Below are 23,641 nucleotides of genomic sequence, written 5' to 3' on the forward strand. Positions count from 1 at the left end.
AGAGGTGTGCTCCAAACAACAGCTGGGCCACAGATGATTGCTCCCAGGATCCAGAAAAGCGGGGCCATCCTCAATTTATCCCCCAGGGGCCAGTGCCCTTTGAAACAAGAATCTGACAAGAATCACCAATCTTGTGGGAAGACAGGGTTACCCACCAAAACTACTGGCAAGAAGGGATCCAGAGCTGACTCAGCTGGCAACGTACTAGCTGTGCAAGCATATAAGAGTCGGAGGTCAGATCCCCAGAACCACTCTGTGGCGGTGGAGATGGGAGAATTTCCAGGGTTCTCCGGCTGTCCAGCCTAGCCAAATCATTCTCACAAGATGGGGAATGACTGAGAAATACGTCCAACCTTGGCATCTGGCCTTTACATGCATTCACTCAGGCACACACACACACACACACACACACACACACACACACACTGCACCTGCATATGCACATACACTCACACACACATAAATACATGCACACACACACACACACGTGCTCACATATGCACACATGTTGCAGGGTATTTGATCACACTTTGTGCCCTGAAGATTGTATTATTTGCTGACAAGAGCTGTTTCTAGTCGTGATGTGCCTCAGCATGGTGCGTCCTTAGTACTCACCTGTAATCACAAACAATGAAAGTTTGGGATTTTATGTAGTTTGTTGACGGGATCAGCCATATTTGAAGGTGATGTCTAGTTGAGTGGCAGACAAAGTGACGAATCGGAGAAAGATTTGACAGGAGGAGTCAGAGATAGGATATGTCCAACTCACAAGAGAAAGAAAAGAAAAGGAAAAGGGCTACTTAAGAGAGCAGCACGAGAGAGAGAGAGAGAGAGAGAGAGAGAGAGAGAGAGAGAGAGAGAGAGAGAGCATTTTTACTGAGACAGTTGTACAGAGACAGGTTTCAGAGAGAAAGAACAATCTAGACAGCAGTAAAGACAGAATGAACCAGAGAATGAGAAGGCATCAGAAGATTAGAACACATTGCCAAGTTAGTTTGAGACCAAGGAGATCAACTCAGGAGAGTCCGAAAGACAAGAGAATCAACCAACTGGGAGAGGAGTTGGAGCCAAAACAGCTGAGTTGAACCAGCCAGCCAGAGCTCGGAAAGAGCTAGAAAGGGTGAGCTTGTTCAGCAGCAGGTCTCAGAGGCTAAAAACTTTCTAGGCCTAGACTAGATTGCATGGAGGCTAGAAGCTTCCAGGACTAGGCCTAGCTTAGCAGGCTGAGAGCAGGCTGAGGCAGTAACGACAATTCCAGGATGACAGTCACCAATACTTTGCACACATGCAAGCATGCATGCATGCACACACACAATCTTTTAAAAACTTGATCGTATGGCTACTAGAAGTCATAAAGAAGTCACAGGTTGTACCATGTCCAGGAATTACCAAGCTGAAAGCCAGGAGCCAGGAGCCGAATGGAGGAGAGCTTTGAATGACCCAGGGTTCTGCAGCAGGACTGGCTCCCGAGCCAGGCCTGGTGGGTGCACGCCTGTTATCTCTGCACTGGAGAAGCTGCGTCAGGGTTGATGTGAGTTCAAGGCCAGCCTGGGCTACTGAGGGTGCCCTTGGCATCTTGCTTGTTTGTTTTAAACGCTGGTGAAGGCGTTCCTGCCAAACTGAAAACTGAGACTGATGTGTGGATATAAGGAATCCAAATGGTGCAAGTAGAGAACTGCTCCAAGTTTTGCCTCTGCTGTCCACACAGGCTCGCTCTCTCTCTCTCTCTCTCTCTCTCTCTCTCTCTCTCTCTCTCTCTCTCTCTCTCTCACACACACACACACACACACACACACACACACACACACGTGTGTGTGTGTGTGTGTGTGTGGGCAATCCCATTTGATAACACACAAAAGCGGAGTGTTTCTCAGAGCCACATCTCCAGAGCGACATCTAGCAAAGGCCAGCACTGGTTCAGGAATGGAGGATGCCCCATGCCCTAGGCTCTCTCTAGAGTAGAGAGGTTGGGGAGCTCTTCACGCCCTCACCCTTTCCAGGCCCTTAGCTTCTCCCTCAGCATTTCCAGAGGTTGGGTTTGGGGCTTTCGTGTCTACAAGGCAGAGACTCCCTCGGGTGGCCGGGCCCTGCTCTGGCTCTGGCATGGCAGGGCCACAGTAATGCGGATCCTCCAGTCTCTCGCCTTTCCTCGTTTCCAGAAAGAAAGGCTCTGATGGAGAGGCCTCTGCTCCGCTTTCTCACCAATCATTCTTGCTAGTGATGGCTGCCAAACAAACTACTTTGTTCATGGTGGCTGGGACATCCCCACCTATGACCAATCCTGGGATGCCACCTAGCACAGTCACTGTGGAGGCCCACCCAGACTGTGGTGAAGGAAACCCAGACTGGAGTTCTCAGTAGGGGAGGAGGTTAGTGTCTCCCTGTGGATGGAGGGACAATAGGGTTTGCTCCCGAGCCCCCAGCCCCTACTCTCTTCCTCCTTCCACAGAGGTGACCTGCTACAGTGCATTGTCATCCTGGTCTCAGTGGTCATTTGGAGGTGGCCTATGTCCCAACTAGCCTCAGTAAGGTTAGCCAGCCCAGCTTCCCAGCCTGGGGTTATCAACTTGCCTCAGAGGCAGCATGGCCAGCCTGGGGTTATCAGCCTGCCTCCTCAGGGGCAGCATGCAGGCTGGTAAGGGTCCTTCCTGGTGTGTCCACGGTGGCCTTCACTTACAGTCCAGATGAGGAGAGGGAGAGAGCGCCCCCTGGTGCCCTCTGTTACAAGGGCACTAACCTCATCCCAAGGGCCCTACCTCGTGGCCTCATCTGACCTTTTTGCAACCTGATTCCAGATTTGTACCTGCATTTCCATCTATCACCCCGTCCATGGCTCTAGAATGTGGGTCTAACCTGGGGTTCTCCAGCCTGGCTGCCCCCCCACCACACTCCTTGAGGCAAGCTGAAAGCAGTCCCCTGAACTCCCAGGTGAAACTTGGTATTGGAAAGGTTTTGTTTGTTTCTGTGTTCTTGTGTTTTTTGTTTTTGTTTTTTTGTTTGTTTGTTTGTTTTGTTTTTTGTGGCTTCTCTTGTAACAGAGTCTCATGTAGCCCAGACTGGCTTCAAACTCCTTTTGTAGCTGAAGCTTTGACTCCAGATCCTTCTGCCTCTACTTAGCCAGGTCTGGCGGCTGTGGGTTACCACAGCTGATTTTTTAAAAACTTAACTTGTGCATATGTGCATGATAAGGCCTCAAAACCGAGGGCCCTATTTAACACATCAAAGTGGACTTGGCTGCCGATTCTCCCAGCATCCCTCAGTCTGGTTATACCACTACGCTAAGCTTCTCCAGCCCAGGGGCTGGGTTGCCCTTCCCTGTCCAATCCAACCATTTTGGTTACCTGGTCCATTTATGTATGTTTATTCTCCTGGCCTCCTGGTCTCCCACTCTCCTCTCTCCTTCCCCTCCCCACCCCCCTCCTCACAGGGCTCAGGGTTCTGTCCACTCTGGACTCCCTCACCTTCTCCTTGACCACAGCTCTTTTTCAGTTTTTCCTTTTCATTCGGAGGTGGTCAGAGGACGACTTATGAGAGTTCTCTCTTTCTACCATGGGATGGATCTTGGGGTGGAACTCAAGTCCACTGCGATGATACAGAAAGGGCCATTGCCCGCTGAGGCATCTCCACAAAGCTGCTCTTGCCGTTTTAAGAGAAATGCTCCTGATATCTGGGAAAGAACAACTCTCGGGAAAACTCAGGATTCGCTGGGATCCACCAGCCGTGTATACTCCCACGTCAGGGTCATCTCTCTGCCCTCTGGATCCTCTGACTGCTTGGGCTAACAAGGGCACTGTCACCAAGCTGACAGTCAAGTGACGGCAGCAGTGTCCGAGTCCCTTCTCAAGACACCAAAAACCAACCAGCCAAACAAGCAAACAAACAAACAAAACCCTTTAAAGTCGAGAGAGAATGTAGTGTCCAGGCCCACTCTGCTGCTTAAAGAGAGAATCTTCCTCAGCTGTCAGTTATGAGTTGCCTATGACCCTTGACATTTGACCTTCTCAGGGGTCAGGGTTTACGTGGCCACACTCACCTGCCAAAGCAGAGACAGATCTGTTCAGATCAGCGGTGATAGACCTCCCCTAAGTACCTGAGATAAACACAGGGCTTCTTTAAAAAAAATTATTGTTTTTATTTCAAGTGTGTGGGTGTTTTGCCTGAATATATGTCTGCATGCCACATGCATGTCTAGTGCCCACAGAGCCCAGAAGAGGTCATTGGATGTCCTGGGACTGGAGTTACTGACATTTGTGAGTTACCATGTGGTTGCTGGGAATTAAGCCCAGGTCCTCTGGAAGAGCAGTCAGTGCTCTTAACCGCCTAGCCACCTCTCTAATCTCTTGCCTGACTGGCTGCCTGCTTGCCTTTCTTCCTTCCTTCCTCTCTTAGATGGTGTCAAACTGTCTATCAGAGGACATCCTTGAACTTCTGACCCTTCTGCCTTGTCCCCTCCCCCAGTGCTAGGATATGGGGTGTGCCACCACACCCCTGTGGTGCTAGGGGTCGTTGTATGTTGAGCAAGCACTCTACCCAGAGACCCTTTTTATTTCTCTTTCTCCCTTTCTCTGAGCTGCTTCCTCCCTGCACTCTCAGACCCCAGGCACTGGGCGGCTCTGCCCACCTTTCCCTCAAACTGATTCAGCAGTTGCCCTTTGCCACCTGGAGCTTGTGCTGAGCCACAGAAAGGGTCCTCCTTAGATCTGTAGAATACCTGGTCAGCATTTTATTGAGCCTCCAGGTTGAGCTTCTGCACCCCTCACACCGCTCAAGGTGGCCTCCTCTGATCTGTCAGCTGCATCCCTGAAGGCCAACTCTAGCTGCTTCAGGATGAAGAGACCCAGCCAGCAAGGGCAGATCTGGCCTGAGCCAACCAGTTTCCCAGGCCAGGACCTCACTTCCCTTTCCCTGTTGTGGCATTGGCCACTAAGAACCTGCCAGTGGAGCCCACCTCACCCTGACCGAACTAGAAATTATTTATAGAACTGAACTCCACAGAAACCATTGTCTGCTGTTGCCATGGCAACAGAGCTATGAGGAGCCCTAGGCTCCCGGGGACTGGTGGAGGCCTTAATGACGGTGGATTTCTACCCAGGAGGCCTGGGCTCATAGCTACCATCAGAGAGATCTGGGGTGGAGCCCCTCCACACACACCCCCCTCCCGGCATTAAGGGCCTGTCAGGTGTTGGATTTTCTTTAAATCTACTCGTGAAGCCATTTAGAACTGAACTAGGCTAACTAGACACAGGAAAAACAAGGGGCCAATTCAGCCAGGCGCGGTGGCTCGAGCCTGTCATCCCAGCACTCAGAGGGCAGAGGCAGGTGGATCTCTGTCTGTTCCAGTCTAGCCTGGTCTACACAGTGAGTTTCAGGAGAGCAAGAGCTACATAGTGAGATCCTGTCTCAGGGGGGAAAAAAAGAGGCAAATTCACAGTTGTTGGCTTGACAGGGACATTGAAGAGCTACCGTGTCAGCAGAGCCCCCTGTAGCTGCAGCTGCTCAAACAGGAAGGTCAGAAGACGACGTTCCAGACCAGGGTGGGACCAGCATGGTGGACCAAGATGGCTGCCAACTGATCTCTGCTTCCCTAAAGAGTATCTTTACATGATCTGCCTCACACGCTTACCTGCTCCTGTCCCTCATTTGAGGACAGAAAAGACAGTAGCCCCTCCCCAAGTCTAAGTCCTGGACAACCTCCCCTCTGCTAAATGCTATCAGAGGTCCCAGCAATGTGACCTCCCCAGAAGTCACTTCTCAGTCCTGAGCGTGTACCTTTGCTCTGTTTCTGATGGCCATGGAACCTGCCTACAGGAGTCAGAGGTCTCGGGCAGGCTGCCCATCGCTAAGATCCGCCCTACCCCCCGGCAACTGTTGCACTAACAGGACCTGCTGTCTGATGAGAGAGCCCAGATCCGGCTCCTCCCCCTGACAAGACTCCTTAGACAGTGGACCGGGAAGCTGGGGTTTAACCTTCAGATTAGTTCAAATTTGTGGGACCCAGTGACCCAGCCACAAAAAAAGACAGGAGGTCACCCCCACAGTTGTATCACACCCTGCTAACAAGGGTGGCTGGAAACAGAATACTTATAAATGCCATCTTAGAAAGCGGGGGTTCTCTCAGTGAGGGGAAACCCATGGCCTCTGGCATCTGCGTGGCCTTTGTGCTTGTGAGTAGATGTGTGTGTGTGTGTGAGGGAGAAAGCCATAGGACATTTGCTCATGGTTAGGAGCTCCCAGAAGGGTAGGTATGCTGTAAATGTACCCGTGAATGCAGCACCCCAGAACAACACACGACCATCATCTCGGTGCCTCTGAGGGTCCAGTGTTATCCACCTCAGCCACCTCAGCTTGTTGGGGTCTGCTCTTCCAGGAGGCTTGGCTGTCAGAGCATCTGCTTCCTTCCCAGTTCACCAGGACTACTGGCAGAGTTCACTTTCTGCAGCTGTAGGCTGGAGAGCCTGGTTTTATGGCTGGCCGTCACCTAAGACTTCTCAGGTCCCTCGCTACACCCCACTATCTGTTTTAGCCTCCCCTAAAGGCTTCCACCGCTGGGGAGACCCCAGGCTTACAAACACCGACAAGGACAGAGTCACAAGTATGCTGTGTAGTTGGTTGGAAGCAGGTCTCAGGCCTGCTGTCTCATCAGGACAGTGGGACTCACTGTGTGCAGGTCGGCCCAGCATGAGGCCACCACAGTCAATACTGTACCAACATTACGAAGGCCTGAGCTGCAGGAGATTTTCAGTTCCTGCTGTGTTACCCTGCCTCCGCCATCTCTGGACCTCTCAGTACAGCCAAGAAGTACAGAACCAGTGAGCCTTCACAAGCCCAGTTCTGCACACAGCTAATGTTTTCTCTGGGTTCAAAGAGGACTTTAGCTCTGGCTTCACAGAACTGGCACAAGAAGAGTTTTCTAGCTCTGACCAAACGGAGCAAACTGGTAATGGCTGACAGCTGCCTCAGGCCCAGAGTTTTCCCCAGGCATCTTGTGTTCTGAAAGACGCTCAGAGGCTCTTGCCCCAGCTATTCACCCAGAGCATGGAGGCTCAGAGCCCTGTGTGGGGTCAGCTTCAATGGCATACCCTTCCCGCAGCAGTCACTGTCTCACCGGCAGCCAGCTGGGCTCCACTGAATTACAACTTGCCAGCAGACAGATGTGCCCAGACAGGAAATGGCCTTGTGGGACTGGGGCACCGGGCTGGAGCTGAGTCTGGACCATGTGTTTGGTCATTGCTGTTCATGTAGGAAGGCAGGGCCAGACCCTAGACCTTGGAGGACAGATGGTTCTGAAATAGATTGGGGGTGGGGACTCAGGGGTGGGAACATGGCCTGAGATGTGACAGAGAGAAGAAGGGAGCCAGCAAGGACAGGAGGGAAGGACAGTTTCGAACTAAACAAAAGTATGGAACTCTGGGGTAAACCCCTGTGAGATGTACTGCTTGGGATGGGGAATGATTTCTCTTTCAACACATTACACCCATTTACCTATTTTCTGTGGGGATGCACATGCCACAACATACATGCATGTATGTGGGTGTGGACATGCCATGGCATACTGTATGTGTGTGGGTATGCACATGCCATGACACACATGCATGTATGTGGGTATGCACATGCCAGGGCACACATATGTGTGTCTACATGCCATGGCACACATATATGTGTGTGAGTGTCCACATGCCACATTACACATGTATGTGTGTGTGTGTGTGTGTGTGTGTGTGTGCACGTGATACAACACCCATGTATGTGTGTGGGTATACACAAGCCACAGCACACATACATGTATGTGGGCATGCACATGCCAGGGCACACATGTATGTGTCTACATGCCATGACACACATGTATGTGTGTGGGTATCCACATGCCATTGCATATGTGCAGAAGTCAGAGGGCAGCTTTCAGGAGTCGGTTCTCTTACTTCCACGAGGTAGGTCCCACATTCAAACCGAGGCCTTCAGGCTTGGTGGCAAGTGGCCTTACCCTTTGAACCAGCTCGCCTGCCTGAAAGATGCCAGCAAGCTCCCAAAGTACAGATAGTGGAGGGATGAGGTGTGGTGCTCCTCAAGGCCAGCCTGGGCTACATGGGACCCTGTCTCAAAACAAATCAAAAAAGCAGACCATGCAAGGGGTCACACTCCTTTAGTCCCAGTGATAATGACTTAGGGTTTCTGCTGCTCTGAACAGACACCATGACTATGGCAACTCTTATAAGGACAACATTTAATTGGGGCTGGCTTACAGGTTCAGAGGTTCAGTCCATTATCATCAAGGCAGAGAGCATGGCAGCATCCAGGCAGGCATGGTGCTGGAGAAGGAGCAAAGAGTTCTACGTCTTGATTTGTAGGTAACCAGGAGCACCTATCCCGTGGGAGGCTGGAAGGAAGCTCTGCTCCACGATGGGTGGAACCTGAGAATAGGAGGAGACCTCCAAAGCCCACCCCCACAGTGACATACTTCCTCTAACGAGGCCACACCTCCTAACAGTACCACTCCCTATGGGCCAAGCATATTCAAACCACCACCACTAGGTAGGCAGAGGCAGGCTGATCTTTGTGAGTTCCAGGCCAAACCCGGCTACAAAGTGAGACTCTATCTCATAATTAATTAATTAACTAATTAATTACACAATCAATCGACCAATTAATCAAACCCCCCAAACAAACAAAAATAAAACTAATCAAATAATAGATAACTTTGGCATCGTGTTTTTAAAAAAATCCCTTTGATTTATGATTCGGATGTGAGAAATGTCTTCCCAGAAGGCTGGTGGCTTGAATCCTTGGTCCCCAGATGACAGTACTACTTTAGAAGGTTCTGGAAACCTTAGAAGGCGGGGCTTAGCTAGAGGAAGTAAGTCACTGGATGATGCCTTTGGGGTTTATCATGTCCCAGGTCCCTCCGGCTGTTCTTTCTGTTTCTGCCAAGAGGCGAGCATCCTGGCCGCGTACTTCTATCTCCACACGTCTCGCCTCACTTTGGACCAGAATCGTCAAAGTTAGGAGCTCTGAGTCAGAGAGCCCAAGTAAATCCTTCATTCCTAAGTCATTTGTGTCAGGGATCTTGTCACCGTGATGAAGAGCTTACCTATCCCGGGTAACAGAAGGCACAGGCATGGGATAGAAGTCTTCTGATGTCGGTCATGAGGGAGGGGAAGGACCCAGACTGTAAAGAGCCCAACACCCACAGGACACGCAGTGCGGTGGAAAGAGGTGGAGGGCATGATGTGCCCTCCAAGGGGAGGGAACCTGACAGCTGATAACTACTTTGAAAGTACTCTCCTGGGTCCCAGTGTGATTCCTGTCCACACCAAGCAGAGTGGCAAAGAAAACCTAAGACGCCTGGCCACACTGTGAGGCACGGATCGGGGAAAGAAGAAACAGAAGTGTCCTACTCAGTCCGAGGGTCACTGCCTCAAGTGTCCAACAGAGCAGAGGTGCCTACCCTGTGACTGCAGTCCTGGGTGTGTAGTGATCCCCTCCTTTTATACACCCGCTTCTGGAGAGAGGAGAGAGGGTCAGACTCAGGAAGGAAAAAAAAAATCTCCAGGAAACTCCTGAAACACACAAGGCCCTGCCTAAGGATTGTATATAAATAGTAACAACTGCCTTAGGGTGGGCTCGTCTGCATACCGCTGAGGGAGACCCCCTCACCCGGGCCGCTGTGGGCCACCCCAGGAAACTCACCGGCCCACGAAACCAGTTGTGGGTGGAGTCCTTTCTTGGTCTGTGGTCTGCATCCTACTTTACAAGAATGGACCATTGTGTGGGCTTCTCTCCAGGGAAAGTTACACAACAGGTCCACGGAACAGAACATCACTGTGCTGGTACTGGGGAGTGAATGTCAGTGCTGACAGATACAGTTCACAGGAAGAACCAATCAGAGCAGACCCCTTTGAGGGCATTCTGGACCGGCGACAGTGGGTTGAACAGAAGCTACACAGAGGAACTTCCAAATATGGATGGAGTCAGAAGAGGGGAGCAGTGGGTGTGAGAGTCCCCTCTACAGGAAGTCCGTGAATCTCAGAGAACTGTGCCGCATCTTCCCTCCCCTAGGAACTCCTGGGCGAGGGTCTCTGCACAGTGGGGGCAGGAGTCAGGTGTGCACATGTAAGCATGCCTTCGTGTGTGAGTGTGTGGAAGGGTTTGCTGGTGTACGTGCGCACATGTGTGTGTGTGCGTGAGTTTGTAAGAGCACAGCTCAAGTGTATCCGTCTATGAGTATCAATGTTCAAGACCGTGCCTATGAGAATTCGAGTGTGAGATGTGCCCGCTGAGCATGGAATCTGGGCCCCGGATATGCAGCTGTGACTCCCGTACGAAGTGACCTTGGGTTTCCCCCTAGTCTGGCTCTTCTTGGGTTCCCTCCCTGTCACAGGCATTTGGGCCATTCCGTGGACTCTGAGGGCAGAACCCAGCAGCACAGGAAGGGACATAGAAATCAGGCCTCTCCTCAGGGTAGTCCACCAACCCTACCTGATGCAAGCTAGTGCACTACCTAGGATATCCAGCAGGTGGCGCAGCCTAAGCCATTTGCCGTAGGCTATCTGAGTTATAGGTCCCATCCGCTTGGTACTGATGAGGAAACCGAGGCTTCCCTCTTCCTCTTGCACAATGGGACTCTTGATCTCTGCTGGGCACAGTAGCCATGAAGAGCGGAACCACCAGGGCCTCCTGGTGCTGAACGATAAGAGGATTGTGCCCTGTGGGGAGTGAGTGCCTGACCCCAGACATCACTGCTCACCCACTACCAGCCTGTGACAGGGAGGAACTGTGTCTCTCGTTTTTCCCAGGAGATTGGGAAGCCCGTCAAGTCTACCTCCTCTGGCCACATGCAGCCTTACCCAGGTAACAGCTGCAGTGCTTCCGGGCCTGTTTAGCAGGTTTACTCAGCCGCCATCACGCTTAAGCTGTGTGGGTTTTGGATGGGCTGAACTTTTCTGGGCCTCTTTTCTTCATTTCGACACACAGATCACGACTGTCCCCAACACCGAGGGTCCTGGAAGGACTGACTGTGGCTGTGTCCAGAGGCTCTGGAGCCTCCACACGGGCACCTGAGCAACTCCTCCCGATCCCTCTGGAGGTCGTGGTGGGCTCAGTTGTGACCAATCACGGTCAGCTCTGGTCCAGCCAGAATCTGGGATGGGAATTTATTTGGAACTAATTCCTTTATAGCTGTCACCAAATAAGATGAATTCACACTGGGGTGACCCGGTGATGGCTCTTAGGGACATGCCACATTACAGATAAAGCCACTATGGAAGTAAAGACAAGAGCTAACATGTTTTAAATGGACCACAAAACACTGCCTCAGGGCTGGAGAGATGGCTCAGCGGTTAAGAGCACCCGACTGCTCTTCCAGAGGTCCTGAGTTCAATTCCCAGCAACCACATGGTGGCTCACAACCATCTGTAAAGAGATCTGGTGCCCTCTTCTGGTGTATCTGAAGACAGCTACAGTGTACTTATATATAATAAATGAATAAATCTGATACTGTGAGAATAAAAAAAGAAATAAAAAAAACCACTGCCTCAAAGGTCCTCCGGCATCTTCTCCGGGGCTGATGTAATAAAAGCAGCCAGCCAGAATAAACTGGAGTGTACTGACATCCATCTTGATGTGAGTCACCATAGGGGAGAGTGGAAACAGCCCTCCCTGGGTGTATAAACAATGCTGCTTCCTCAATGGAGTATTATGGAGTCATCAACAGTGGACCGGGCTGGCCAGACATTGTAAAGTGCCTGTCCCAGGACCCCCGAAGTTTACTTCCTGGAATTTATCCCAAAGATTTATATGTCAGAATGGTTAAAGAAATAGGAACGTCAGGCGTCATGGCTGTGGGACTAAAACATTGTCATCCCCCAAAGAGGAGATAACACAACGCTGGGAGAAGAGAGCTGCTGCCAGGCCTGGGAGAGATCATGGCTGTCACCTACAGTGACCTGGGCTGAGGAAGCCCACAAGATAAACCTCATCTCTTCTGCACTCTCAGCGTCTCTCTGACCAGGCCCGCTTATAAGTCAAGAGGACAGAGGATTCAATGACGTGGGGACAAGTCAGTCACCCCAGGGCATGAGATGAAGGAAAGAAGAGATGCTGTGCCAGACAGAGAGCATCCTGGGAAGATGGCTGCAGTGCCCAACCATGGACACAATGTGTCAAGTTCTAAAATGACACAGCTTGTTTTTTTCTCTTTGAGATAGGGTCTTTTTTTTTCTTTCTATTTTTCGGAGCTGAGGATGAGATAGGGTCTCATGAGCCCTGGCTAGCCTCAGATTTGCTATATGGCCCAGGTCGGATTTGAACTCTTGTTCCTTCTGCCTCTGCCTCCTGAGCACTGGGATTATAGGCCTGTGCACTATGCCCAATTTATGTAGTGCTAGGTACTGAACCCAGAGCTATGCCAGGCAGGTTCTCTACTCACTGGGCCATGGCCTCCGTCCTTTTAATACTCCAGAAAGTTTTGCAACCAGCAGTGTAAGGTTATTGTGTAACAAATTAGATAATGTTGCAAGAGGAGGTAATTTCACAGAGATCCCCACACTATGAAGACAGACAGGGTAAGGCAGAAGTGTGGAGCGTGGGATGGGGGTGAAATAGGGGTGGGATGGAGGTGGGATGGGGGTGGGGCACTCTTCTCTACTCTAGGAGTTTTTCCCATGCTGGACCCTGTATCTCAGGATTGTGGCCTCACCTTTGCCTGGACTCTGCCTTTGCCTGGAATGCCCTCTCTGTTCCTGTCCTGAGGCAGGAGTGTCTGGGCAGAGCTCCAGGGCCTAGGGCACAAGGGCCAGAGGCAACAGTCAGGACGTTTTGCCAGCCAACCTCAGGCCAGGTCACAGCAGTGCTTACTCATGGCTGGCTGATATCTCTACCTCTGGGCCAGGCCAGCATAACCCATCCTGCCAGGCCTTTCAGGAAAACAGCTGGTGGCAGGTAGCAAGAGGGGTCTGGCCATCAGGGTCAGAAGTTTTTCTGGCCAGTTGGACCCTAGGAGCATGGTGGGCACTCCTTGTTCCTCGGTCTCCAGCACAGGGCCAGCAGCCTGGTTAAGACCTAAGAGCAGGCCTGCTTCCTTCCAGATGAAACAGTAATCTAGACATCAGGGGGTGTGGCTGAGTTGGCAGAGAGCTTGCCTAGCATATAAAAGGCCCTGAGTTCAAATCCCAGGGCAACATGAACTGAATGTGGTGTAAGGATCAGAATCTCTGCTACATACTAACTGACTATAGGAGACTTTTCCTTAAATAAAGGAGGAGAGGAAGGAAAGGGAGGAACAGCAGAGGCCAATGCATATCTGGTGCCACGGGAGGTCAGAGTGGAGGTCAGAAGAAGGTGTTTAAGCCCCTGGAACTGGGCTCACAACTGTGGTGAGCCATTATGTGGGAGCTGGGAACTGAACCTGGGTCCTCTGCAAGAGCAACAAGTGCTCACTGAGCCATCCCTCCAGCCCCCAAATCAAGAGTTTTAAAGGTTCCCACTGCCCAGAGAAGGATGGAGGATGGATGGACTGGGCACCTTCCAAGTTCCCACAGAGATTTACATCTGTGGCTCTGCCATAATCAGAGGGCGTGGTCGTAGTAGCCAAAGTTGGAGTGGGACCTTATGGTCACACCTTCTTACCTCTGGCCCCCAGGTGGGCGCCATCTCCATTCCCCTGAGGGTAAAGCCAAGGGTTGGCAAGTCCCTCACTAGCCCAGACCTCCAGCACGTGAACGACAGACCTGTGCTTCCATCCCAGTTCTACGACCCTGGGATTCCTGCATTTAGCTGGCAGCCTAAGTTACATCACGGATTTATCCAATTATCATCTGTTCATCCATCTACCATCTACCCTTCCAACCACCAATCCACCACCTCCGTCTTTTACCCACGTCTACTTATCCACCCTCCCAATGTCCACCCATCTATCCATCCTTCACTCACTCTATCATTAATTTCTTCACTCACTGTTGTGATTAAATATCTGACAAATAACAGCCTAAGGGAGGAAGAATTTATGGTGGTTCACAGTGTGAGCGGAGAGTCAATGGTGGGGAAGGCATAGTGGCAGAAATGTGAGGCAGCATCCATCTACCCACCCACCCATCCATCCACCACCCACCCTTCCATCCATCCATCCATCCACTCATCCATCCATCCATCTATCTATCCATCTACCATTCAACCACTCACCCATCCATCCACCCACCCATCCATCCACCTACCTACCCACCTACCCATCCATCTATCCATCCACCCATCCACCTACCCACCCATCCATCCATCCATCAATCTATTCACTATCCATTTATGATCTACCTACCCACCCACCCATTACCCATCATTTTACTTTTTTTTTCTTTTTTTCGGAGCTGGGGACCGAACCCAGGGTCTTGCACTTGCTAGGCAAATGCTCTACCACTGAGTTAAATCCCCAACCCCATCATTTTACTTTTAACGTGTTGTGAATAGTCTCTTCAGTACAGCAGAATGCACACCACTAACACGGTTTTATTTGTTCTATTTTTTAAAATCTGTATGGGAGTTTTGCCTGTAGGAATGTCTGTCACTGTGCATGTGCCTGGTGTGTGAGGAGACTACAAGAAGGTGTTGGATCTCCTGCAACTGAAGTTACAGGGAGCTGTGAGCTTCCATATGGGTGCTGAGAATCAGACCTTGGTCCTTTGGAAGAGCAGTTGGTGTTCTTAACCACTGAGCTATTTCCCCAGCACATTTTAGTATATTAGAAGAATACATTTGCTTCCAGAAACAATGGCCAAGTCCTGCCTCTCTTTCTGGTCTCTTGCGTGCTGATTTTGCAGCTCCAAGCTGGGAGACCCCAGGCTGAGTCCTAGCAGGAAGATCTTCTCCTCCTTCCCCTTCCTCCTTTTAAATATCTAATATGTATTTTTTTTATATTTCCTTGGCTTTTCACTTGATCTTAGCCAAAAGGCTGAGAAGTGATTTTCTTGGCTTTTCAAGACGTGGTTTCTCTCTGTAGCCCTGGCTATCCTGGATCTCGCTCTGTAGACCAGGCTGACCTAGAGATATGCCTGCCTCTGTCTCCTGAGTGCTGGGGATATCCTTCCTCCTTCTGTAGAGACTGGGGACAGAATTGAGTGCATGTCCCAGTTCTCTGGAGGGCTCTCCTGGGAAGCCCCTCAGTGGGAGCCCATCGTTGCTCTGTGGCTGAGATCCATACTCCGCCTCTCCTGCATGAGCAGCCAGCCCTGGCTCTGCTGCCCTGCTTATTGCCCCAGGCCAGTAGTTCCCAGAGGCAGCATGTTTCCATTACAGGAAGCAGACAAAGACTGAGACAACCCTGTGGGGGGAGGGGGGCATAACTGAGAGCAGGGACTGAACTGCTTTAGGTCTCAGCCTTGACGTCATCGATATTTTGGGCCATATAGCTCTTTGTGGGGAGGGTGACCTGTGCCCCAACGTGATGACCTCCAGTGACCGCTGAATGTCCCTCAAGGAAGGTGTGCTCTACTAGCTAAGTACCTCTAGACTAGAGGAGATCCACTTCTGTCTTGAAAGGCTATGACTTGTTCTCTCCCCAGGGGACTGCCACTTCAGCCCTCACTCTTTACAGAAAGAAGATCAGCTCCTTGGTTCACAGGACTACATCCTTGTTGTTGCTATGGAAACCAGGGATTTTCTTGGCCTCTTCTTTCTCCTTTGCTCGCCTCATTTATGTCCTCCCTTAACCAGCAAGTCCCGGGTGTGGATCCCAGGGGAGTGTAGTACAAACAGGCTTCATAACAATGGTCTGACCTAGAACTGTCGGAGAGGTAAGCAAGGAGATAGCAGCTGGGATTAGGATGCCCAGGTCACCAGCTCTGAGAACTGGGCTAGAAGGGGTAGCTAGGGCGAGGGGGCTGATGCAGAAGGGACAGGCTACTGCTGCAGGTGACTGCCCTGTAGAAGGGACAGTTAGGGCATCTGTCCTTGAGGTCCACACACCCCTGGTGAGGAGGTCTTAACCATAGTGCGAACAGGGAGGAAGCAGAGTGAGACAGAAAGAAGGTGTTACTAAGCAATCTGGGAACTAGAGAGCAGCGCCTGACAGGGCAGAAGGAGGTGGGCAAGGAGGGAAATTGAACCAGTAGGATCCTGTTTCCCGGGGGAGGAGCAAGGTGTACAGGAGGTGTGGTCTTGACTCCTGGGGTAAGAGCCAGGTGTATAGCAACATGACCCTGTCTTCTGGGGGAGAGACCAAGTTTACAGGGCTGAGTTGGGGGTTATGGCCATTGTCCTGGGGAAAGTTTATAGGGGTAAGGCAGGGCTAAGTTGAGGGTATGGCCAGATCTCCTGTGCTGAGGGCAAGAACCAGCCTTCCTGGGGGCTAGTCTAGCCCCAGTGTTGGTAAAAGCCAAGCTCGGGGTGGGGGGTTGGGGGAGTATGGAGACAGGCCTGTAGAGTGGCATCCTGCTGCCCTTCCATCTGTCCGTCATCGGGCCATCTCCGTGCACCAGACTTAACTATCTGGCCCAAGCCATGGCTCACAAGTCTGCTAAGCTAGACAAGAGCTGTGGTCCTCTCGGCTAGGGGTGGGCAAGTCTGCTTAGGCTGCATACACACAGGGGCTGCCGAGGACAGCCCCTCAGAGAAAGGCCAGGCACTTTATCAGGTAGAAGAAAGAATAAGGACCAAGAGCAGCAGCTGGTGCTGGGTCGTCATTTGGGTAAAAAGAAAAACAGTCGAGTATTCACGTAGCCCTGCGTCAGTGGGAGCCTGGTCACATGACCCATCTCTGGGGAGGCTGGGAGCCCAAGGGACCTCAGAGGGGCTGCCCACTTTATCTTATCCTTCTTTCCTATTTTTTCTTTCTCCTTCCTCCCCCCTCCTCACTCCTCCCTCCTCCTTTCCCTCCTCCTCCCTACCTCCTACTAGGCTCTTTCTTTTAAGACAGAGTTACCTTATGAAACCTAGACTGGCCTTGAACTTACAGCAAGCAATTCTCCTGCCTCTGCCCCCTGAGTGCTGGATTACAGCCTGGAAACACCACACCCACTTATCCCACTTAGACTGGGATTCTGATATGGACAGCCCAGGCCAGGACAGCAAGTCCAGTGGCAAGAGTTGCCAGTGCTCATAGCTGCCGGTGGACCTCTGCCAAGGTCCAGAAGCCCTGGAGGGAATTCAGCCCGTGAAGCAGGAGCTTCTGGGTAGGAAGGGCTTCTTCCAGAAGCCAGCCCTGACTGAGGCCTTGTAGAGGAGGGTAGTACATGCCCTGAGCTCTGCTTGCCCCATGCAGTACTGAGAATCTGTGCCAAGTGTGGAGCTGTGGAAGGAGCCTTGGGCACCTCTGAATTCTGTCCTCTGTGACTGTTAGCTGGTCTTCAACATAGAGCCCAGAAAGGAGGCTAGAGAACAAGCCCTGGGTCACCTGCCTGTCCCCTCCTCCAGTACAGTCTCTGCTCTGGTCTGTTGCAAGTTAACCAACGGTCTTGCTTGCTCTGAGCTCCCTGTAGGGTAGGATGTAGGCAAGGAAGAGATCCAAGGCTAAGGGCTGTCCCTTCCTGGCAGGAGGATGGGGCTGTGCCAGGTGACAGGTGAGACAGCAGATGGTGGCTGAGGGGGGTGTCAGTCTAAGAAGGAGTGAGGTAGCCTGTTACCAGGCTGAGTCAGCCGGGGACAAGGTCAGAGCTTACGGCTGCCTGTGAGAAAAACTGGCTAGCCCCAACTATATGTCAAGTGTCCTTTGATGCCCCCCCCATCCCCCATAAGCACAGAGCTGGTTCTCGAACCTGCCCGTGCTTCTTGGTCACTGGGTTTGTTTTAGGTAGCCTTTGAACTCCATCACCTTGCAGGTTTGCCCTCTGCAGCATCCACAACTGCGTTTTCAAATAAACCCTCTCTGGTTCTTGGATGCTGGAAGCCCGTGTCCGCTCGCACTCAGGCACAGTTTGTAGGGTGCCTGCTGTGGTCAGGTCCCGTTCTAGATCTTGCCGTAAAGTACAATCTGTTTGGTCTCTGAATGACTACCGCTGCCAAGGTGATAAACCCAAGATGGGAAGTCCCCGGTGTAGGTCTCTAGCAGTTCAGGGCAACTTTGTGCTCCCAAGCAGACAAAGCCTTCACTACTGTTTGTCACGTTCATCTCAAAAGCCACTTGAAGGCCTGGTGCTGCTGCTCCCCGGGGACAGATTGGGGAAGATGGGGGCTTTAGGAGCTGGGCAGTTCCCTGAGCTCTAGACTTCTAGGCCTCATCCTTCTCCCATGAACCCTGGGTTCTGGTTTCAACAAGGCCTCAGAGAACCTGTCCTTGGCCAAGTGCAGGGACCCAGGGATGTTCGTGCTCAAGGGATATGGAGCAAATCCTTCCCCATCATGGGCCGCCATCTGCCCACCAGCAGAGAATGGGCCCCACGGTCTCCTCTGAGCACAACTCAGTCTTTGCAGCCCTAATCTAGTGGCTCCGCCAGAGCTGTTGCGGGTGTCTGGATTCTGGAGCCAGGAGCCTGGTTAATGGAGACCAGCCATGCTGTCTAAGGACCACACGGCCTTCCTGTGCTGAGGAAGGGAAGGGGTTGTTCTAGAGAAGAGCCCAGAGGCTATTTTTACTAGCACAGTTTGGCCCAAGTGACAATGTTGGCTGTCTTCCCTTCTGTATCAAGCTCCCTCTCAGCTCGATGGCCACTCTGATCAGGAGTTTACTACTGATTAAGTGAGAATCCTCTCATTCGCTTACTCATAGTGAAAGACACTGAGGGGGTCTCACAGTCAGACACTGTGGGCTGGGGACTGCAGAGGCAGTCCGCTCAGTAAGTTTAATGCCCAGCACTTACACACACCCCTCTGCTTCCCTTCCGCAAGGACCCTGTGGTGACTCTGGGTATCACCAACCTAGAATTGCTCCCTGTCTTCAGGTCACAACCTCCACAGGTTAGATGTGGGCATCCCAGAGGCTGGTCACACCTGACAGGCAACCAGAGATTGATCCCGAAGTCGTCACAGCCTGTTCTGCTGGCCGTTTTGGGTGAGACCTGGAAGGGGGCTCTATCTGTACAGAGAGTGTGAATAACAGAGAAGCCTTCAGAGGATTAGAAGTGACCTCATGGGGTGGCGGTGGCAGCCGGAGGTCTTTATCCAAGGAGTCCTTGGAATGTGCCCTCAGCTGACATCTTGGTCCTGCTTCTGTGAACCCTGCTGGGTATGGTTGATGTCCTGGTCACAGAGTCTAACTTGAGCCTCTCTGAATGCCATCTGTGAAGTGGGCACAACAGCAGACCTCTGCACACTGAGAGAAAGAAGACACGGAGCCTGGGGAGTGGCTGTCCCTGGAAGTCCTCCTGGCTCCCATCACCGGGTGGGTGTGCTCTTCCTCCATGGCTGCCTTTCAGCACAGAATGGCTGTTAAGGATGAGTCACAGCCAAAGACTTTATCACCTAGCCAGAAGCAAGCCTTGTGTCTGTGGTCATGGCTTCTTGAGGAGCTGAGACCAGGGGAGCCCTTGAGTCTAGGAGTTGGAGGTCAGCCAGGACAACTTAGTATGGCTCCTGACTCAAAACTCTACAAACAGGAGAGGGGCTGGGGAGATGGCTTAGTGGGTAAAGTGCTTGCCTCGCAAGTGTGAGGACCTGAGTTCAGATCCCCGGGTCTCACGAGAAACAAGGCCCAGGTGTGGGGGCATACGTGTGACCCCAGCATTGGAGAGGCAGAGACAGAGGAGGTCACCTGGGGCTGGCTGGTCAGCTTAGCCTAATTGACAAACTTCAGGTCAGTGAGAAATCTTATCTCCAAAAACCAGGGTGGGCGGATCCTAAAGAATGAAACACCGGGTTGTGCTCTGGGCTTTACATGTATGTGCACATATGTATACCCTCATACAAAGGAATATACACACACACATGCACACACATACACCCACATACACACAACACACACACACACACACAAACACGAGAGCGCGTGCGCACACACAAGGGTTAGGGAGATGGCTTAGAGGGTCTGAAAACTTGCTGTCTAAACACGAAGACCAGAGTTCAAACCTCCAGCAGACGTGTGAAAATATGGGTGTGAACTGGTACAACCCCAAAACTGTCAGAGCAAGGGCTGTGAGGTCCACTGAGGCCCACTGGTGGACCTCAGCCTTGGTTCAGCTTCAATCAGAGAGCTTGTCTCAAGAAAGAGGGATGGGACATGATAGGGCTGGACACCAGACATCCTGCTTTGACCTCCAGGCACACACACAGGCCCTGCACACACATGCATGTATACACCCCACACGATAGAATTCAAATAAGTAAACAAGTAACCAGCCAGCCTTCTCTTGCTTGCTGTTTCCCTTTTCTCACATGGAGAGGTTGGGTGTTCCTCGAGTGGAAGCAGGGAGGCCTCCAGTGTGACGAACGAGTGCCACCATCCCATAGCAGGGGCTTCTTTTGGGGACAGGAGAAATGTCCCCGGGGTGCTCTGGGAGCATGGAGTCCTTGCCATATCAAAATTCACTCCCTCTGGCTTCATCGCTCCTTGGCGACACTCTCCCGTCTTGCTAAAGTAATTTGCTACCTAGCCCCACCTAGTTTCATGGCTTTGGAAGGAACAAGCAGCCTTGGGAACAGGCTGATCAACCCTTGTGTCTGTGAGGATGTGTGAGACATGGCGACAGGATACTGGCAAGATGGGGTAGCTGGGATCCTTGCCTCGTACATGGCAACCGTGAGAGGCACCACAGCCCTTGATCCCTGAAGCTTCCTCCTGCGAGGTGCTTCTGTGAACTGGGGCATGAGGGGTTAACATGATGGATGAGGCTGGGCTGTGACAGCCTGTGGAGCTTGGATCCAGGTCATCTCTCAGCTGAGTCCCTCAGTGGTGTTTGGCTGGATGACACGGGGCTTTTCAACTCCATGTTTCAGGCCTTTGGCCCTAGCGGCTTCCAATCTGACTCGGTGTGTGGAGACCCTCACAGCCTCCAGCCCAACCTGTGGACTTTCACTGAGCCTCCATGTGGCTGAGCCTATGGCTGGCCTATATGTGGCCATCTATGGACACAGGTCGGCCAAGCTCTCCAGAGGGATTGGGAGATGATCTCCGGACTCCCACTTTTCCAAAACAGAAGCAGGCACAGAGAGCTTGTACAATCTGCTCACAGCACAGAGGGGAGGAAGCAGGGACTGGGATCCTGCTACAGACTCACTTCCTGTGGTCCTGTCTTCTCCAGGCTGAGGGCCACCTACCATCCCTGGTTCCCTTCTGGCTTCCCTTCTAGTGAGAAAGCCACGTGAAGCTGAACCACATAGCACTCTGCAGACTTGGAGACATTTCTATCTCCCCTGGAGATCAGGAACAGCTTTGGACCACCTCTGTGGCTTCTACTCTCTCCTGCTAAGGCTCAGTCCCCTTGCTGGGTCACACTGCCCACTGCAGTCTGGAGGGGCTGCCGGGAGCAGTGTTGGAAACTTCAGGGATCAAGGGGTGTGGTGCCGCCCACAATTGACATGTTCGAGGCAAGGATCCTGGCTATGCCGCCTTGCCAGCACCCTCCATTGCAATATCTCACACATCCTGCAGAGTGTGTGTACAGATGGAGGCTGGTTTCTAGCTCTGTGTCAGGGACCTGGCAGGCAGGCAGGCAAGTCTGGTTTTATGTGTTTCTCTACAGCGACCATACACAGGGCTTTGCAAAAGGAGAGGAGACTGCAGTATGTGTGCTGGGCACATCGAGTACAGCCCAAGGCATCCTTTCCACTCCGCTGGCAACATGGAGGGAAGCAGGCAGGTCCTGCACAGCCACCTCTGCACCAAGTGCTGAAGGTTGATGTCTGGTTCATTGCAGACTCCAGGGCACCACAGAAGCAGCAAACGGCTCCCTCCATTCAGTCTTCCAGGGGAGGCTGGAAAACGCCGTATTCTATATTGGGACTTGTTGTGGGGCCAAGTGAGTCTGCTCAGGGTTCTGTGCGTCGTGCTGCATGGCAGTACTGGGGTGTAGAGTTATGTGCTTTTAAGGAGGGGTTCAGCCACATGGTGGTGGCACCTGCCTTTAATCTCAGCATTCAAGAGACAGAGGTAGGTGGATCTCTTAGTTTGAGGCCAGCCTGGTCTACAGAGCGAGTTCCAGGGCAGTCTGGGTTGTACAGAGAAACCCTGTCTTAAGAAGAAGAGGAGCTGGGGTTGGGGATTTAGCTCAGTGGTAGAGCGCTTGCCTAGGAAGCGCAAGGCCCTGGGTTCGGTCCCCAGCTCCGAAAAAAAGAACCAAAAAAAAAAAAAAAAAAAAAAAAAAAGAAGAGGAGGAGGAGGAGCCAGGCTAGACATTCACTATAGTAAGACCATGCATGTGTCACCAGAACTAGTTCTTTACCTGGGTCTGGTTTTCTGAATGCTGGTGACCAGCCAAAGGAAGAGGAGGAGGAAGAGGAGGAGGAGGAGGAGGGAGGAGGAGGGGAGAAGGGGGAAGGGGGAGGATGAAGGGAGGACAAGAAAGAAGTGGGGAGGATGAGGGGAGAAGGAGGATGAGGGGAGGAGGGTTAGGGGAGGAGGATGAAGGGAGAACAAGGAAGAGGAGGAAGGTAAAGAGAGGAGGGTAAGGGGAGAAGGATGAAGTAAGGACAAGGAAGGGGAGGAGAGGAGGAGGAGAGGAGGGTGAGGGGAGGAGGGTGAGAGGAAGAGGGTGAGGGGGGACAAGGAGGAAGGGGAGGATGATGAGGGGAGGAGGGTTAGGGGAGGATGATGAGGGAAGGAGGGTGAGGGGAGGAGGGTGAGGGAAGGAGGGTGAGGGGAGGATGATGAGGGGAGGAGGGTGAGGAGAGGATGGTGAGGGAAGGAAGGTGAGGGGAGGAGGGTGAGGGGAGGAAGATGAGGGGAGGAAGATGAGGGGAGGAGGGTGAGGGGAAGAGGATGAGGGGAGGAAGATGAGGGGAGGAGGGTGAGGGGAGAAGATGAGGGGAGGAGGGTGAGGGGAGGAGGTGAGGAGAGGAGGGTGAGGGGAAGAGGATGAGGGGAGGATGATGAGGGGAGGATGGTGAGGGATAATGAGGAGAGGTGGGTGAGGGGAGGATGATGAGGGGAGGAGGATGACAGGAGGAAGGGAGGGGAGGGAGGAGGGAGGAGAGAGCTGTTTTGTTGATCTGGAGCCACTGGCTAAGCACTTTCTCCAGCAGCTGTTCAAATACTCTAAAATGTTATCTTTGCCACTTGCTAGTTTAAAAAAAAATCAGCATTATCCAGGCATAATCAGTGTGCCAAGCCCTGCCTGCATTTAGTGTGTGCAGTTCAGTGAGTGTGGTGTGGTTGTGGGTCTGGATACCCTGGGGTCTCAGACACATCGTTCATGAATCTCCTCACACTCCCACCTGAGGCTGTGGTGAAGTGTGGCCTGCGGTCTGCATGCCTAACACATGCCGTGGCTTGACTTCTGCTGTGGCGACCCTGGCACTGTGCTGGACGGAAGATCTGGAGAACTTCCTGCCATGTAAATTAAGTTACAAATTAATCACTTGTAATTACTTACTGTTGATGCTGATGATAATGCCTACACTTACCAGGTCAGAGGACAACGTGTAGGAACTGGTTCCTTCCTCCCACCAATATGGCCTGGGGTCACCCTCAGACAATCCTTAAGGCTTGGGAGCAGACTCTTCACCACCGAGCCCCCGGCTTGCTGGCCCTCAGGCAGGTTTAAGGCCATTTCAGGAATGGCTACTCTGCTCTGGC

General features: G+C 52.2%; 1 pseudogene; it reads left to right on the forward strand.

Annotated features, from left to right (window-relative positions):
• The first annotated feature begins 22,219 nt into the window (after nucleotides 1–22,219).
• Nucleotides 22,220–22,322, forward strand: LOC120098674 (small nucleolar RNA SNORA72; annotated as a pseudogene).
• The last annotated feature ends 1,319 nt before the right edge of the window (nucleotides 22,323–23,641 follow it).

Source organism: Rattus norvegicus, chromosome 19, assembly GCF_021556685.1.
Source record: "Rattus norvegicus strain SHRSP/BbbUtx chromosome 19, alternate assembly SHRSP_T2T, whole genome shotgun sequence".
In the NCBI taxonomy this organism is placed as follows: domain Eukaryota; kingdom Metazoa; phylum Chordata; class Mammalia; order Rodentia; family Muridae; genus Rattus; species Rattus norvegicus.